The 18353-nt window shown below is 40.8% G+C and overlaps 1 long non-coding RNA gene across 6 annotated transcripts in view; it reads right to left on the reverse strand.

Annotated features, from left to right (window-relative positions):
• The window catches only part of LOC138822910 (uncharacterized), a 40620-nt gene extending 22813 nt beyond the window's left edge, over window positions 1–17807 (reverse strand). For 3 of the 6 annotated variants that reach the window (XR_011370675.1, XR_011370674.1, XR_011370679.1), the window contains exons 1-8: window positions 17775–17807; window positions 17469–17546; window positions 15701–16063; window positions 11450–11571; window positions 9897–9935; window positions 3498–3564; window positions 3134–3237; window positions 319–483 (exon numbers count right to left, since the gene is read on the reverse strand). This is a non-coding gene — a long non-coding RNA (uncharacterized lncRNA). Of the gene's footprint in view, window positions 1–318; window positions 484–2427; window positions 2514–3133; window positions 3238–3497; window positions 3565–9896; window positions 9936–11449; window positions 11572–15700; window positions 16064–17468; window positions 17547–17774 lie in introns of those variants that run through there. The other 3 variants (XR_011370678.1, XR_011370676.1, XR_011370677.1) reach the window with 3 other exon arrangements.
• Window positions 17808–18353: the final 546 nt, after the last annotated feature.

Here is an 18353-nt window from a genome sequence, read left to right on the forward strand (position 1 = left end):
AACTGAGGTCCTCAGATCTCAGCCTCCTGAGTAGTTAGAGCCATAGGACACTTATCTCACTTGTTAGGTTTTAAAAAAAGAGATAGCCGAGTAAGAACAGCACCATGCATGTGCTATTCAGGTAAGGGACTAGTTTTATTCAGTAGACCTGCTGGGACCAGGCAAGGTTGGCACTCCACCTGGCTGGGAAAAGCCTTCGAATGAGAGAGAGTTGGGAAAGAGAGGAATGAGAGAAGAAAGAGCTAGAAAAGAGCAGAGAGAGCAGAGAGAGCAGAGAGAGAGCAGAGAGAGAGTGTCTGGGCCTGGGCTAGGCCTTACCTAGGGTACGTGCAGAGAAAGGTGTGGCCACATCAAATTCAGATATGACCTCAGTGGATGCAAATGTGACTTCTTCCAGGTGTCCCAGTTCCCAAGGTAATGCAGTTACTGGATGGAGACTTTGCTGTGAGGAGGGTGGAGTCTGCTTGCCATCCAGGAGCGGACCTTACAATATTAACCACCAAAAAAAAAAAAAAAAGATGAGCTATGGCTCAACTTGTAAAACTTCCATCCTAGAGGGGGGAAAAAGCCCAACACCTCAAGAAGACTGGCAGGTCAAGCCCTAGGATCACCATAAAAAATGAAAACCAGGGCTGGGAAGGTGGCTCAGTGGTAGAGGGCTTGCTTGCTTTGGATGCATGAGGCCCTGGTTCGATTTCTCAACATCACATAAGCAGAAAAAAAAGCTGCAAGTGGTGCTGTGGCTCAAATGGTAGAGGACCTGGAGCTGAAATGCTGAGGGATAGCACCCAGGCCCAGAGTTCAAGCCCAATGACCAGCCAAAATAAATAAATAAATAAAAGCCAAATACAAAGAAATAAAAACAACAACCAAAAATAAAAAGGAAGAGTTGTGCACTGGCTAAAGATGTAGTGCTTGCTAACTTGGGGGGGGGGGCGGAGGGGGAGAAAGCATGGAGACTGGAGACTGGCCAGGCCACTTTGAAGCCCTGGGATTAACACAAAGAATAAAAACAACAACAAAAAGGCAGAAAGTGAGCTTTGGCTCAAATAGACTATCAGCTTTAAATAAAAAACAAAAACTAAACAACACTGACCAGGCCCTGTGTTCAAGCCCTAGGTCCAGAACCAAAACATAAGAAAAACCTAGCCAGGTGCCAAAGGGTCACACCAGTAATCCTAGCTACTCATACTCAGGAGGCTGAGTTCTATGGATCACAGTTTGATGCAAGGAAGGAAAGTCCGAGAAACATAATAGACTACTTAGAAAAAGCTGGAAGTGCTGCTGTGGCTGAAGTGGTAGAGTGTTAGCCTTGAGCAAAAGAAGCTCAGGGACAGGGCCCAGGCAGAAGAGTTCAAGCCCCAAGGTCGGCAAAAAGGAACAAAGAAAAAAGAAAGTGAGTAATTAAGCTGTGGCTCAAGGTATGAAGCCTGCTAGCCTGGAGAAAAAAGGTAAAAAATGTAAACAAAAGTATTAAAAAATTATTCCCAGAACCACATGCTCCAGTGCACATTTCCCTACATCCTTAGTGTGCAGACAACCAGGCCAATGCCCCTGCTATATCCTGTATCTCTATTTCAATTTGAAATTATTTGAAATTTCAATTATTTGAAAACTGCCTTCTGAGAATTGCCACATAGGGACCACATTGAGAATTATTGACCTCAAAAATATTTATTAACATGATTTCTTTTATTCTTGTGATTTTTCTATGTCCTCATCATTACTTCCCTAGCACCTAGCAAATTACCTAGTATAAAAATATAGAGACATATCTGCTTATTGAACATCTACATGTATATTTGGGATAATAAGCTAGTTTATATAGGGTCATCAACACTGAGCAATTTTTACAATGGGCCTCATACTTTGTAAAAAACAAAAACAAAAACAAATAACACAATTTAACCCTCAAGAACTCTACATTTGCTAGTCAGCAGTCACTCATACCTCTAATCCTAGCTACTAAATGGAAGCAGGTGCTTGTGTTGTTAAAAATAGTAATGTTATAAAGGAAAAGCAGAGAATTATTATAGACTATAGGAGATCAAGTATACACAACTATATATAATTCATGATCATGTACTGGTATTAGTACTGGAGAAAAAAATGAGAGGGCAGAATTGAGCCAATTGTCAAGACTGAAATATAGACAAAGATTAAGCAAAAGTATGGCATTGTGATTAATTTACTGAAGCCGGTAACTACTGTGGATATGTAATAACAGGACATTTTTATCCTGAGGAGAGCAAGATTAAAATATGTAGGAATAGAGGACTATGATATATACAAGTTAATCTCAAATGTATGTCCACAAAGAGAACATACACACAAATAAGTGATTAAGCGAAAGAAGGAAAATGTTAACTATAGTGAATTTTCATAAAAAGCACACAAATACTGTTTATATTCTTTTTATGACTTTTCTTAAATTTGACCATTTTTAAACAATACTAGATTGAATAGTGAAGAGATGCACTTGAACTGCAGAAGATGAGTTCCCGAGGAGTGTTCTGAGAGGGTTTCATGGAGAAAGCAAACATTAGGGGATAAGAATAAAAGATCAAGTGTTACCATATGAAAAATTATGGAAATCCAAACATTCAGACTACAACAATAAAGTACCAAGAGTAAGAAAGTTCACAGACACAGAAAATAACTCAGGGCTACTGTGGGTTGAGGTAAGGAAAGAGGCATGAATGGTTTAATGGCCCAAAATTTCTGTCGAGGGTGATGGATATGTTTGGGATAAGATAAAGGTGATGGTTCTACAATACTGGAAATGTACTGAATGTCACTGAATTGTGGTTATAATAATAAATGTTATTACTATTTCCCTATAAAGAAAAAAATCATCCCATTTTAGAGGCTACTGTTTCCAGGAAACTCTCTGACATTATATACTCACAGGAAACTGTACTCTTTTTTTCTTACATTCAGTAGATTTTAAACATGTATTTCTTTATGTTTTTTTTTTCTTTTTGAGTTATAACCCTGCTAGAACAGGCTGGCCTGGAACTTTCTGCTACTTTGTTGCTTGAGGAATGTCTTTCTTTTACCCAAGACATTCCATAACAAAATTTATTTTCTAATAACAACAACAACCAAAAAGATCAAGTATTAGGGTCCTTACCCTAGGACTTAGGAGCAAACAGGACATCCTGATTATATCAGTTCCCTCTGTCCAGAGAGCATTGTGTGCCTGGGGCGTACTGGTTTACAGAATGTCTCCTGAGCCTGGGAAAGATAGGGATAAAAGGAAAAAGCATCCCATGTCCTGTGCATGAGCAGGCAATGGAATATATGTTGTATTAAATATTTCTCTGGATATAGCACCTCCCTGCCCACTCTGACCTTGGATATGCACATAGCTCACAAGTCACCAACAAAGAGCAAGGCTTTCGCTCTTACTTCCATATCGTAAATGGTTACTATCTCAGTTTTTATTCACTGAAGTGTCACAAATGAATCTCAATCACCAAGAAGTAATAACTTACCCTGGCCAGTTTGTCTGATTTGCAGGAGATGTGTTGGTAAAAACATCTGTTATCTCTTCAGAAAAATCTTCATCCCATGAAAAAAAATAAAGTTTTACATGAAAAACATTCCAGAAAAACTGCTGAGGATCACAAGAAAGGTGAGAAGGAAGAGGAGTGAATGCAGCAGAAGTATGCATAACAATTTAATGAGCATGGAATATGAGTGCTTATAGAATTTTTTCCTTTCCTTCTCAAGTTTTTATGATGCATTGTTATCATTATCCAGTCTTTTACTATTAAACTTAAATGCCCAATTAAGACAAACATTTCTGAGACTTTTCTTCCACCACTGGTTAAGCTGAAGCTACAGGCGTTAGGGATAATAATAATCACTCGGCCTTCTGAGATTTCTGGGCAGACTTTGTGGCCTTGCCAGCTCCAGCAGACTTATTGTCCACAGCTTTGATGCCACACAGCAACTGTCTCCTATCACAAACAGCAAGATGACCCAAAGGAGGATAGTCAGAGAAGCTCTCCACATACACAAGGCTTGCTGGAACCATATGAACCATGACAGCATCACTAGACTTCAGGAATTTAGGACTAGCTTCCAACTTCTTACAAGATCTCTGTTCAAGTTTCTCTTTCCACTCAGGAAACTTGCAAGCAATTTAAGCTGAATGACAATCCAGGACAGAGGCATAGTTAGCACTGATTTGGCCTGGATGGTTCAGGAAGGTCACCTGAGCAGTGAAGCTAAATGCTTCCTTGGGATCATTCTTGTTGTCATCACAAACGTTGCCACACCAAACATCTTTGGCTGACATGCTTATAGAATTTTTTTGTGTATAGTATGTCGATAGATGTTCTTAATGGGCTTATAAGAGAGGTGGGCATTATCACACGTTGGCAATAAAGATAATGAAGGCTGGAAGAGGTCAAGAATTTCCACAAGATTTCTTAGCAAAGGTTAGGAGTTAAACCTTGGCCTCCACTCTCAATGCTCTTTGCGTCACATTACAGAATAATGAATGGAGAGTATGAAGCAGATATTGTATAAAGTAAATGGAATTCAGGGCTGGGAATGTGGCTTAGTAGTAGAGTGTTTGCCTAGCATGCATGAAGCCCTGGGTTTGATTCCTCAGTACCACACAAACAGAAAGAGACAGAAGTGACCCTGTGGCACAAATGGTAGAGCACTAGCCTTCAGCACAAAGAGGCTCAGGAACAGAACCCAGGCCCTGAGTTCAAGCCCCAGGACCAGAAAAAAAGAAAAGAAAAAGAATTTAAAAAATGGAATTCAAGTTATGGGAAGAGTTTCAGGCAGAGAAAATGAGTGCCAAGATTAGGGGGTGAAAGCATAGCAGGAAGTTTAGTATGATCACAGCATTTAATGTAAACAAAGGAAAAAAACAACAAAGTAGGATCCAGCAAAGACTGGGCCTTTACACCCTAGTAAGATTCCAAAGATTCTAACGAAGAGATGAGGAACCACTGAATGATTTTTAGAACAGAGACAAGTAAGATCAAATTTAAATCAAAGGAAGATAATTTTAGTGGCTGAGTAGAGAACTGATCAGCACTAATCTAGGAACAAAAAAGGAAGTAAAATTGAGGGAATAATCCATGATCCAAGTGAGCAAGGTGATGTTTAAATCAGCGGGAGAAAGGATTAATGTTGGAAGGGTGCTAAGGAAAATGTTATCTTGATGATGGGAAAGCAGAACACCTCACTGAAGAAACATGCAAACATATGGGTAAGTCAAGAGCAAACTATAATCAAGACAGCCAAACATACTGTCAGGAAATATTCCTTCTCTCTTTACACAAATAAATCCTATCCATTCACTCACTTTGAGACCAGCCTAAGGTTTTAGCCTTTAGAATCTATATATTTTTTAATCAGCAGTCTATAGCTTAAAGGGCAAATTGTTACTGCTTTATCTGACCATTGTCCCCAAAATTTCCCGGGATTGGCGGGAAGAATGTATCATAGCTCATTTGTGCCTCTCCCTTGGCATTTAAGAGAAAGAATTAAAATGACTTAGCAATCCCAAGTATAAGATGGATTGTGAAGCTGATCTCATTAATACCATCCTTACCAATGTAACTCATTTAAACAACATTTAACTATATCCTAATATGAATAAAAATCTAAAACCTGACTCGTAGGTTGTCATCCAACTAAATCCTACTGGGTGCAAGAAATTAATCTGAAAATATAATGACATACCTATATCACAAAATATTGACAAAATGATCCAATAGCATGCAGAATTTTTTTTCACTTATATTTATCTCATTCTGTTCTAAAAAATTATTTAGTGTGTACTTAGAATGTAAATAATATTCCAATATATACATTTAATTTACAATGTTCAGATATACAATGTATTATGTTTGAGTGTTAATAAACTTATTTTTTGGTAAGTGTTGTGAACAAAATGAGGCAGGTCACTGCTGTGGCTCATGCCTGTAAACCTAGCTATTTGAGAGGTTGAGAATGGAGGATTATAATTTGAGGTCAGCCTTGGCAGCACAGTTTGTGAGATCCCTTCTCAGCCATAGCCTGTTATATTAGTATGTGCTCATCCTCCAACACTAATGTGAGAGTCCAAAATTAAGAGGATCTCAGTTCCAGCCCAGCATGGGCAGAAAATTTTAGGAGATTCCATCTCAACAGAGAGGCTGGACACAGTGGCAAGTGTCTGTGATCCTAACAATGACAGGAAGATGAAATCGGTAATTGTAGTTCAGGCATGCATCTTCCGATTTTGGGAGAGTCCTTCCTTTTTCCAAAGTCCCTCCAAAGCCCACACTTTATTCCTTTATTTATTTATTTTGTTATTGTTGTTTTTGGTGCCAGGACCACAGCTTGAACTCAGCTGATGTCTTACTAATCTGAACCACAACACCAGTCTGTCTTTTTCTTGCTAAGTGGAGATAGATCTAAACAGAATTTTCTGCCTGGCTGGCTTTAAACGTCCATCCTCCAGGTCTCAGCCTCCTGAGTAGCTGATTATAGTCGTGAGCCACCAGCACCATCCTACATAATTTCGATGCAACTTCTCCTCATCTCAATGCCAGTCACCAAATGCAAAGCCTCAGGCAAGTACTGTACCATGGAGTTACACCCCTAGCCTAATACTGGGCCACAATCCTGCCCAATATATACTTAATTCTGTGGAAAGTATTTGGTAGTGATCTTCCACCATTGTTTTACTTTGTTATGATGGTACTGGGGTTTGAGCTCAGCTCACTCAAACTTAGTAAGCAGACACTCTACCACTGAGCCATGCCTTGGGCCCTGCTTTCCCTTGACTATTTTCAGGGAGAGTATGGTTTCCTGCCTGGATGCATGCCTGAACTACAATTACCGATTTCATCTTCCTGTCATTGTTAGGATCACAGACACTTGCCACTGTGTCCAAAAATGCTGATAGAAAAAGATGACCAACACTACCGCAACAGCAGGTTCCTACATTTATCCCCCGTCAGCTACATCCGTTTTTATAGTACTTCATTGAGATATCATTAAATGCCAACATCACTGCTGAATTCTCAACAAATATCACTGAGGAGGGCTGGCACAGAGTGAGAGGAGTTGGGCAGGAGTCTCTTTTCAGAGTCATTTCTGGTGAATATATTAGACAAAAATCCAACTGTTTAGAAAATCCTTCAGAGTCCTCTGAATGGTATTTAAAGTTCAGGATTCCCATTCCTACACCAAACAGATGCTGATTACATGAACAAATGCAGTTAATTGCACAAAAAAAGTTTATAAATAACACAACTGTCATATTGAGGACTAATTAGAAAGAATGCAACTATCTAAACACATCACAATGGCTTTATGTGTTTCCTAAGTTAAGACTTCTAAAAAGCAGATTTTTTAATCTATTATATCTTTGGAATCATTAAAATAATTACCATCCCTTGCTTATGACTATTATGCCACTTATTGAATACATTATTTCATTTTTGTTTTGTTTTGTTTTGTTTTTGCCAGTCTCGGGGTCTGAACTCTGGGCCTGGGCACTGTCCCTCAGCTCTTCAGCTCTTCAGCTCAAGGCTAGTGCTCTACCACTTGAGCCACAGTGCCACTTCTGGCTTTTTCTGCTTATGTGGTACTGAGGAATCGAACCCAAGGCCTCATGCATGCAAGGCAAGCACTCTACCACTGAGACACCTTCCCAGCCTCTGAATAAAGTATTTCATTTAGTACTTATTTTAACAACCTGTAAGGAATTAGATTGGGTTACCTTACAGATGAGAAAAGAGCTCAGTATCACAGGTCACATGGCTTTAGTAAAAGACAGATCTTTATTTTGACTCAGTGGATAACTCCAAAGCCCATCATAGTTAACTGCCATCTCAATACTTCAGAAGAACATTAAGAACTTATGTTCAAAAAATCTTTTTTTCTTTTTTTGTGCAAGTCCTAGGGCATGAACTCAGGGTGTGGGTGCTGTCCCTGAGCTTCTTCAGCTCAAATCTAACACTCTATCACTTGAGCTACAGCTCCATTTTGGGCTTTTGGTAGTTACCTGGGGATGAGTCTCACAGACTTTGCTGGTGAGCTGGCTTTAAACCCATCCGGGGTCTCAGTTTCCTGAGTATCTAGGTTTACAGGTGTGAGCCACCAGTACCTGGTCAGAAAACATTTTCTAATCAGGAATCAAGCTTTTACATAGACTAAGGAATCATTTATTAGTAAGATGTTATACAATTGTCTAGTCTGACTTCTTAAACACGATGCTGAAGACAACAAACAAAAAAGAAAATGTCCCAGTCTGCATAAAATCCATACTAAAGGAGTAAGAAAAGTTTCTCACTGAGAAATATTTGCTTTGTAGAAAACTTGAAGACTAGTTATTTTACAGTTGATGAGAAATAGAAAAAAATCAAATGAGGTTTAGAGATATCAGTGGCAAGCACACTGACAGTTCAAAGAAGTAAAACAGAGAGCCATCTTTAAAAGCACTGACATTTGGAAAATTTTAATCTGGCAGCTCTCAAACATGCTCGTCTCAGGACCTCTTAATACTCTTAAATTTTGAGAGCTCCCAAAGAGCTAATTAAAAAGGTAAGGTGGCTCAGTGGTAGAGTGCTTGCCTTGCATGCATGAGGTCCTGGGTTCGATTCCTCGGCACCACATAAGTAGAAAAAGCCAGAGGTGGCACTGTGGCTCAAGTGAGAGAGCGCTAGCCTTGAGCTGAAGAGCTGAGGGACAGTGCCCAGACCCAGAGTTTAGGCCCCGCAACCGACAAAAAAAAATGTAAGTAGAGCCAGGAACTGGTGCCTCTCACCAGTAATCCTGGCTACACACTCAGGAGACTGAGATCTATAGATTGCTATTAAAAGGTAGCTGGAGCAGGAAAGTCAATGAGATTCTTATCTCCAATAAACCACTCAGAAAACAAAACAAAACAAACCCAGAAGTACAACTATAACTCAAGTGGTAGACTGCAGCTCCGGATCAATGCCTAAGTGCTGAATTCAAGCCCCAGGACTGGCACAAAAATAAATAAATTAAATAAAAAATAGGGGATACACATGCATTAGCATGTGCACGCACACACACAAGAGAAACAGACAGATATGTTAAAAAGTAGAACTCAGGTAATGAGCAAAGCATCAGGTATTGAGTCCTAGTTTCACAACCCAAACAAAAGAAAATTTAGAACTCAAGTGCTTATGGTAGTTTTGTAAATTTAAGAACAAAAACACTGGGGATGGGAAGGTGGCTCAGTGGTAGAGTGTTTGTCTTGTATGCATGAGGCCTTGAGTTCAATTACTGAGCACCACATAAGCAGAAAAAGTTGTAAGTGGCGCTGTGGCTCAAGTGGTAGAATACTAGCACTGAGCTAAAGAGCTGAGGGTCAGCACCCAAGCCCAGAGTTTACTCCCCACAACTCACCAAAAAGAAAGAAAAGAAACACTACTTATTAATATACGCTTATTGAAAAACACTGTATTTTCCAAAAAAGGTAAAATTTCAGCAGAATAGTCCCATTGTTTTACATCTTTAATAAATCTCTTCATCCTTTAGCCTAATGAAAGACACCTGTATTCTCTCATCTGCTTTTATACTGTCTGTTGGGTTATGTTGTTTCAAGTATATGCAGAAAAACTACCTTACAAAGTCACTTAGTTAGAAAAGGAAGAAGTATTTTAGTTGCCTTCTCAGATTATCAATAAAGCTAATGCTGGCATACTCCTTAATATTACACTAAAACTCAACTAGTGGTCATCTCTTAAAATTTAGTTGTAATGAGATACATAGCAATGAGCCTGAAGCTATACCATAAGATTTTCTGCTTGGATGTATTAAATTAAAATCAGTTAGTCTTTTCTTTTCTTTTGCCTGTACATGATTTGCTAACATCACACATTAAATAATGGGAAAATACTCACACCGAGTGACACAAATCTTCCAAATGCTGACCAACTGTCCTGAAATCAATGAATATAGCTGTTATTATCAACACAGATTTCATCAGCATAGTCTGTAAACAGCACTGGGAAGCTACAAAGCTCAACAGAGCAATAAATACATTCTACAAAATTGAAACTTAGTTTGAATGTGTATCATGACTCATACATCGTTGCTTTTCTCATTGAAAAGGCTCATTTCATTCACTTTTAAGAAATGTTCACCAAATAAAATTCTAGTCTCTATGACCACTTGTATACTTCAGAGTGAAAATGTCATTCCATGGCAAAGTAAATAGTTCATTTAAACACTACAAATGGGCTAGGCACTGGTGGCTCATGCTTGTAATCCTAGCTACTGAGGAAATTAAGATCTAAGGATCATGGGTCAAAGCCAGTCCAGACAGAAAAGTCTGTGAGACTCTTATCTCCAATAAACTACTCAGAAGAAGCCAGAAGTGGTGCAGTGGTTCAAGTGGTAGAGCACTACCCATGAGCAAAAAAGCTTAGGGCAACATCCAAGCCCTGAGTTCAAATCCTAGGACCAGCTTTAAAAAAAAGACAAAACTTAGTTCATTGGATTCCACTTTCTTAAAATAGCCAATTAGCAGAGAATATGTCTTAGAAATATATCTAATTAAATGTTAAAATTAAACAACCCTTAAGATTCATTTGTCCAGAAATTACATTTTATACTAACTGCCACATTACCTAATTACTATAAAAAATGAGCAGCTTCAACATTCATATTTTCTAAGAGATACAGGCTTTAAATTGTGGAGGCAGGGAGGGGGAAGAGTGCCACTCACGTTTTAGGTACTACCAACTTTTCTGCCTCAATTCAAGATGGAATTAAGGATCCCACAAGTCATGAGGCACAGATGAAGTATCCAGAGATATAAAGAAACATCAGCCAAACTGAGGACAAACTCTGAAAAAGCAATCTTTAACTGTAATCACTGGCAGGGGTGTATGAACAATATCAGTATGAGGGATGATAAGAGAAGTCTGACAGGGAAAAAAAAAAGAAGACATAAGCAAGAGGCTGACGTGTTTGAACACCTAGATGGGGGAAAGTTGCAAAAAAAATTCTACATGAAAATTCTTACTGCAAAAAAGAGAGAGATGCAGGGTACCAGTGGCTATCCCTGTCAGACTGCTACTAAGGCAGCTGAGATCTGGGGATCATAGTTGGAAGCCAGCGTAGGAAGAAAACTCCGTGAGACTCCTATCTCTAATCACACACAAAAAAAAGCTGGAAGTAGAGGTGTGGCTCAAGTCCTTAAAGGTCTAACTTTAAGCAAAGAAGGTCAGGGACAGCAAGCAGACCTTGAGTTCAAGCCCCAGGACCAGCACAGGTGTTGTGCGTGCACACACACAAACACACAAATCACTCTAGTAATAATAAATAATCTAGTAATAATAATAATAATAATAATAATAATAATAATAATAAATACCCTAGTAATAATAAATACTCTAGTAATAATAAATACATTGCATCTTCCCACTCCGATTCTGAATTTTCATATTACCTTTTTTCTCTTCTTCCTCTTCCTCAAAAAATTCTGCTAGGGAAAATGCTTCTGAGTTGTTCTAATTCAAATATTAGAGCCTCTAATTCTTCTCCACTCAGAGAGTTAAGGAAAGATTTCACCTGAATGAAAATAATAAAATATTGTGTAAATATTAATGAAAAAAATCTCATAAGGAGAAAAGACTGAAGAGCTCATGCCAGCACAGCTCTGTGTGTGTGTGTGTGAGTGTGTGTGTGTGTATGTGTGTGTGTGTTTGTGTTGGTCCTAGGGCTTGAACTCAAGGCCTGGGTGCTTACCTTTTGTGCTCAAGTCTAGCACTCCATTATTTGAACCACAGCACAACTTCCAGGTTTTTGGTGTTTAATTGGAGATAAAAGTCTCACAGACACTCTTATCTGAGCTGGCTTCCCACCATAATCATCAGATTTCAGTCTCCTAAGTAGCTAGGATTGCAGTACCCAGTTCTAATTTTTTTTTATTTTTTACAGATCCTGGAGCTTGACCCGGGAGCTATCCCTGAGGCTCTTTGTTCTCAAGGATAGCGATATACACTTGGAGCTACAAGACTACTTCCAGCTTTCTGAGTTGTTTATCAAAAATAACCTGTCTGGTCTGGCTTTCAATTAACCTCAGATCTCAGCCTCCTGAGCTAGGATTAGAGCCAGAACTAATTTTTTTAATAACCGTAACACTAGGATAGTGTTTATTACTAGGATACGGTTTAGTAACAGTAGCACAGAAGACGCTAACAGAGCTAAAAACAAGAAACCAACATCCCTGGCTCTTTCTCCCTCCTTTCTTCTCCAACCCTTCACTTCTGAGCTAAACCAGCAGCTGCCCACAGAGGCTGATTCTCTAGAGAGATGTATGCATTCTACGGCTGTATCTAAAAAATGCCCCCGGTTGTTTCATTTCTCCTATCTCTGCATGGTGAGTGGGGAGCCCAAGGCCAGACAGTTCTTTGCTTCCCAAAGTAACATGCTCTGCTACACTGGATTTGCCCACCAGGGGTGCTGTTCGCTGAGAGCCCTGCCCACAGAAATTCCACAGGCCACTCAAGTCCCCTCCCTGGGCCTTTGGCTTCCCTACCCCAAAAACTCAGGTTGAAGGAATGATTGTCAGTCCACATTCCCTACAACCACATGCTTTCACCATTATTCACCATATTCCACCCATCTCATCTATTAGGATCCCTTCCATCTTTCTACCGTTTCTCTCACATTTCTTTTTTTCTTTTTTGGCCTCGGTCGTGGGGCTTGTACTCTGGGCCTGGGCGCTGTCCCTCAGCTCTTCAGGTCAAGGCTAGCGCTCTAACACTTGAGCCACAGTGCCACTTTAGGCTTTTTCTTTTTGCTTATGTGGTGCTGAGGGCCTCAGGCATGCAAGGCAAGCACTCTACCACTGAGTCACCTTCTCAGCCCCACACATTTCTATGACCTTTTTAATTACAAAGAAATCAATAGAAGAAAAATAGAGCCAAAAGAAAGCATTACGAAACTCTGAATACTTTCCATCTCTTTTCCACTTGGAGGAGAAACTGTTGGTGTTCAGGAGAAAGGAATTGAGGTTCTCAGGAAACTACAAGAAGGCAAGAGGGCTGACAAGAGAAAGAAAACCATCCTTAAACATGAATGCAAGGGTAGGAATGTCGCTTAGTGGTAGAGTGCTTGCCTAGCATGCATGAAGCCATGGGTTGGATTCCTCTGGACCATATACACAGAAAAAACTGGATATGGGGCTGTGGCTCAAGTGGTAGAGTGCTAGCCTTGAGCAAAAGGATCTCAGGGACAGTGCCCAGGTCCTGAGTTCAACCCCCAAGTCTGACAAAAAAAAAAAAAAAAGAATGCAGCCAGGTGTCAGTGATACACACCTGTAATCCTAGCTACTTGGGAGGCTGAACGGATCTGAAAATCACTGTGCAAAGTTTGATCCCTTTTGCCCAGAGACACCGGCACCCATTTATCTCAAGGAAAAGCAACAAAGGCCCTTCAGGGATGCTATAGGTCTCTAAGATTGAAGCCTCCCCGCCCCCACTTCTGAAGGACATGAAGGAGACACAAAGCTATTGTGCAGATGGCATTATCTCTGAAGAACACCTGGCTATTGTGGGAAGGAGATGCACAGGGGGTCAAGGATGGAGATGATCTACAAAGTGCGTTCTGTTGGAGATCAAAGAAGGATCGCTTCAGAGGAACTTCACACTTGGAGAATCCAAAAAGGAACTTATGTCAAGATGGAGGAAACCCACACTTTCCTTCTGTGGCCATCAAAGAGATGCCAAGGTCTCTGCTGTGTGCTTTCCCATTTTCTCACATACTGCCTGGGTCCTATAATAGCCCACACTATGTAATCCTCACCACTAAATTCCCATGAGAATTCACCTCAAGTGAAGGTAAAGTCTACTTTGTACTGTGTGGGCTATGGCCCTAAGCAGGATATAAATCCATCCAAGACATGTTTACAATCTGGATCTGAAGCAAAAACAAAACAAAACAAAACAAAACAAAAAACCCATGGCCTGAATCTGGATGCTAGTGGCTCATGCCTATAATCCTAGCTCTTCAGAAAGGCAGAGACCTTGGTTTGAAGCCAGCCTAGGCAGAAAAGTCTGTGAGAGCCTGATCTCCAATGAATCAGCAAAGAATTGGGAACAGGAGCTGGGAAGGTGGCTTAGTGGTAGAGTGCTTGCCTACCATGGCTGAATCCCTGGGTTCAATTCCTCAGGGCCACATACACAGAAAAGCCAGAAATAGCGCTGTGGTTCAAGTGGTAGAATACTAGCCTTGACCAAAAGAAGCTTAGGAACAGTGCCCAGGACCTGAATTCAAGCTCCACGACTGGCAAAAAAGGGTTGGAAATGGAGCTGTGGTTGATATGGTAAAGTACCAGTCTTAAGCAATAAAAGCCAAATGAGAGCTCCAGGCCCTGAGTCCAAGCCCTAGTACTAGCACAATTATAAATGCACACGCACACACACACACACACACACACACACACACACACACACACACACACACACAGAGTTTAGAAGGGGGAAGAAATGAATTAGAAAGGGTTGAGAGAAGGTTGAGACGATATGAATTCCTGCTGATCTTGTCACCACAGTGAGTCAGGCAAAAGTTCTGTTTCCTTTCCAGCTATGCTGACTCACTCCTCTAGAGGTAGAGATAGGAGAACCATAGTGGAAGGCTAGCCAAGACAAAATTTAGTGAGAATCTACCGAAAAAGGAGGAAGAGGAGGACGAGGAGGACGAGGAGGAGGAGAAGGAGGAGGAGGAGGAGGAACAGGAGGAGGAAGAGGGGGAGGGGAGGAGGAGCAGGAGGAGGAGGAGGAAGAGGAGGAGGAGAGAAGGAGGAGGAAGAAGAGGAGGAGGAGGAGGAAAAGACACTGGTGGCTCACATATGTACTACTAGCTATTAGGAGGCTGAGATCTGAAGGTCAAATTCTCAGCCAGCCCAAACAGAAAACCCTCTGAGTCTTATATCCAACCATCCAGCAAAAGACAGGAAGTAGAGGTGTGGCTCAAGGGGTAGAATGCCAGCCTTGAGCCTCAAAGCCCTGAATTCAAACTATAATACAAATACTTAAAAACAAATCCAGACATGATAATGCATGACTATAATCCCAGCTACTCTGGAGGCAAAGGTAGAATGACTGTGGTCCAAGGTCAGTAGGAGTAAAAACATGATACCCCTATCTGAGGGAAACAAAGAAAGAAAGAAACCCCAAAAGTAAACAGGACTGAGGGTATAGGTAATATAGTAGAGTACTTGCCTGGTAAATGTGAGACCTTAAATTCAATCCCAAGCACCACAAAATAATCCAGTTTTGTTTGTAGTTTCTTAGGTATCTCTGGGAAGGTATGTGGAAAAGAGATTTCCCAAATAGAAAAGGGACCCTCTGGACACTGGTGGCTCATGCCTTTAATCCTAGCTACTCAGGAGGCTGAGATCTGAGGATCACAGTTCAAAGCCAGCCAATGCAGGAACATCTGTGAGACTCATCTCCAATTAACCACCAGAAAACCAGAAGTGTGCTGTGACTCAAGTTGTAGGGAACTGAAGAGCTCAAGATCAGTCCCCAGACCCAGAGCTCAAGTCGCATGACTGACAAAAAAAAGAAAGAAAAAGAAAGAAAAGGGAACCCTACTAGATTTTCCATGCCCCACTGTGACCCTTGAGGAAATTAGATTAACAATACAAGCTTGAAGTCATTCACAAAACCTCACACAAGTTAGCTGATAGTACCTTGCCAGTTGCCAGGAGTGGGAGAATTTGACGGCTTCTGCCAAACAGAGAATTAGGGGCTTCGTAAGTGACCTTCATGTCTCTATGTGGGTTGGAGCTCCTCATTCACAAACTGGTCACTTGGATGAAGGGTAGCCTAGCAACTTCTCTATTATCCTTTTATTGTTTTTCTTCTTTTTTTTTTTTTTTGCTACTGTTATGCAAGAGTGGCACAGTGGATCTGGATTGGCAAAGGAGTTTTGTGACATGGAAGTCTGCTCTTCGTGATCCTATTTAAGATATTCATTCTGGTCATAGATTTACCAGAAAGAGTCACTTTTTATTCCCATACCTATTTACTTCTCTGAGGCAGAAATGTTTACTCTACATGTGGAAAAAAGAAAAAGAAAAAGAAAGTGTTAGAAAGAAGGCAGTTCTGTGGGTTTTTGAAACAGTTGACTCAACTTCTTGTGGTTCAGCCCATTATTTGTTGTTATTGATGTGGGGCTTGAACTCTGGTCCTGGGTGCTGTCCCTCAGCTCTTCAGCTCAAGGCGAGCACTCTATCAGTTGAGCCATAGTGCCACTTCCAGTTTTCTGGTGGTTTACTGGAGATAAGAGTCTCACAGACTTTACTGCCCACGCTGGCTTTGAACCAGGATCCTCAGCTCTCATGTCTTCTGAGTAGCTAGGATTAAAGGTGTGAGTCACCAGCACCCAGCCAGACTGTTTATTTTTTAGGCGGGTTATACCCTCACTCCTAATTCCAGCTTAATTTTTTGAATATATTTTCTAACTTCCCTATTACCTTACCCTGCCTATATTATCCCAACTATGGTTTCTTTTGAATTGTTAATAGATTGCAGAAAATTTAGTAGAAATCATATCTTGAATTTGGAGGGTAAGCTCATGCAAACATGTTTGCCAGTCCTGGGGATTGAACTCAGGACCTGAGCACTGTCCCTTGATCAAGGCTAACACTCTACCACTTGAGTCATAGCTTCACATAGCTTTTTGGTGGTTCATTGGAGATAAAAGTTTCATGGGCTTTCCTGCCTGGGTTGGCTTTGAACCACAATCCTCATATCTCAGCCTCCTGAGTAGCTAGGATGACAGATGTGAGCCACCAGTACTTGGCTCATATATTGAATTTTCAATGTGAATCTTTTCTCAGGCTGATGAATGGGATTTTCTCCTGCAAAGCTGAGAAGAGACAGTACCTACAACTTCAGATCAGCCCAGCAATTCTGAGTTAATAACTAACCACTCTAGCACACTGTTGCTAGGCAAAGATATCCAGTAGTCAGGGTGAATTAAACACATTTTCCAACACACAACATTTTTGCTTATAATCATCTTTTCACATACAACTCCATCACACATTAGGGAGCACCTGAGAAAACTCAAACAAGGCTGGGGAAAAGAAAAAAAGACAATTACAATTCGGGCACTGATGGCTCACAACAGTAATCCTAGCTACTCAGGAGACTAATATTTGAGGATCATGGTTCAAAGCCAGCCCAGGCTGGAATGTCCTTAAGACTTTTATCTCCAATGTACCACCAAAAAGCCAGAAGTGGAACTGTGGCACAAGGGGTAGTATACTAGCCTTGAGTAGAAAAATTCAGAAACAGAGCCCAGGTCCTGAGTTCAAGCCTCAGGACCAGAACATGCACCCGTGCGTGATTGCGTGCATGCATGCGTGCACATGTGCACGCACGCACGCACACACACACACACACACACACACACACACACACACACACACACACACACACAAAATGGCTCACCATTTCCTTCCCAAGATACCTGGCTCCAGAAAGCACCACAGCATCACTATTTGCAGTGCCCATGAGACAATCGACATCCTATAAAAGACAAGTGTTGTGTTTAGATCAAATGTTTGCTCTTGTATGTAAAGCATGGTTACCTTGACAATGAAGGCCACCCGTATGAAGCACTAAGCACTGTCCCGTATGAAGTTTGCCATGTATGTCAATTCACTTCATCCTGGCAGTAATTAGCTTGAAAGGAAAGCTATGATGCTCTCATTTAACAGAGCAGAAAGTTGAGAATGAAGGAATACAGGATCTTACTCATAAACAGTCCTTAAGATGGTGACAGGCCTGTAGCCTGGGTAACCTAGTTCTGAAATCAAGTTCCAAAAAGAATGTCCTCATTATAATGACCTCACAATTCTAGTTGACCAAGAACTCAGGGAGGGGCAACGATGTGTGCCAGGGGAAGGCAGCAAATGTGATAATCTTGGTGATGGGCTGGACCTATCAGTTGTGAAATAACCAAAAAACAACTTGGAACACATAGGAGTGAATTCAGCAGGAGCATCTGCTCCAGGTCTCAGCAGGAAACAAATGCCCCATGGAAAGCCCAGTACTAGTAGATCATGCCTATTATCCTAGCTATTCAGGCAGCTGAGGTTTGAAGATCAAGATTTGAAGCCAGCCTTGGCAGAAAAGTCTGTAAGACTCTGATCTCCAATTGATCAAAAAGGAAGAAGTGGAGCTCTCTTGAGTAAATCAAAACAAGCAAGAGAGACTCAGAGTCTAAGTACTTGTACACCCCCCCACACACACAAACAAATTCAGTTCACTTTTGTGAACCAACTGGAAGAAAGAAGTGATGGGTAGGAGATTAAAGAATAAACAAGGGCCACT

This window comes from Dipodomys merriami, unplaced genomic scaffold (genome assembly GCF_024711535.1).
Source record: "Dipodomys merriami isolate MVZ:Mamm:240054 unplaced genomic scaffold, mDipMer1.0.p SCAF_1172, whole genome shotgun sequence".
NCBI lineage: Eukaryota > Metazoa > Chordata > Mammalia > Rodentia > Heteromyidae > Dipodomys > Dipodomys merriami.